Source organism: Triticum dicoccoides, chromosome 1A (assembly GCF_002162155.2).
Source record: "Triticum dicoccoides isolate Atlit2015 ecotype Zavitan chromosome 1A, WEW_v2.0, whole genome shotgun sequence".
Classification (NCBI taxonomy): Eukaryota; Viridiplantae; Streptophyta; class Magnoliopsida; order Poales; family Poaceae; genus Triticum; species Triticum dicoccoides.
In genome coordinates this window covers 115,080,140-115,080,717 of record NC_041380.1, presented here as the reverse complement: position 1 = coordinate 115,080,717, position 578 = coordinate 115,080,140, and positions in this window count along the sequence as shown.

The following is a 578-nucleotide window of genomic DNA, read 5'->3' as shown; positions in this document are numbered from 1 at the left end:
CGACTAGCATATATGGTGGCTAACATACGCAAATGAGAGCGAGAAGAGAAGGCAAAGCACGGTCGATAAAAGCATGATCAAGAAGTGATCCTAGAACAACCTACGTCAAGCATAACTCCAACACCGTGTTAACTTCCCGGACTTCGCCGGAAAGAGACCATCACGGTTACACACGTGGTTGATGCATTTTAATTAAGGTCAACTTCAGGTTTTCTACAACCGGACATTAACAAATTCCCATCTGCCCATAACCGCGGGCACAGCTTTCAAAAGTTCAAATCCCTGCAGAGGTGTCCCAACTTAGCCCATGACAAGCTCTCACGGTCAACGAAGGAATAGACCTCCTCCCGAGACATTCCGATCAGACTCGGTATCCCGGTTCTTCAAGACACTTCGACAAGTTAAAACAAATCCAGCAACACCACCCAGATGTGCTGACAAATCCCGATAGGAGCTGCACATATCTCGTTCTCAGGGCACACCGGATGAGCAAGACGTCGGGTAGGCCAGCCCAGAGTTGCCCCTGGTAGACCCGGACATCGCTCGGTTGGACCAACACTCAGAGGAGCACTGGCCCC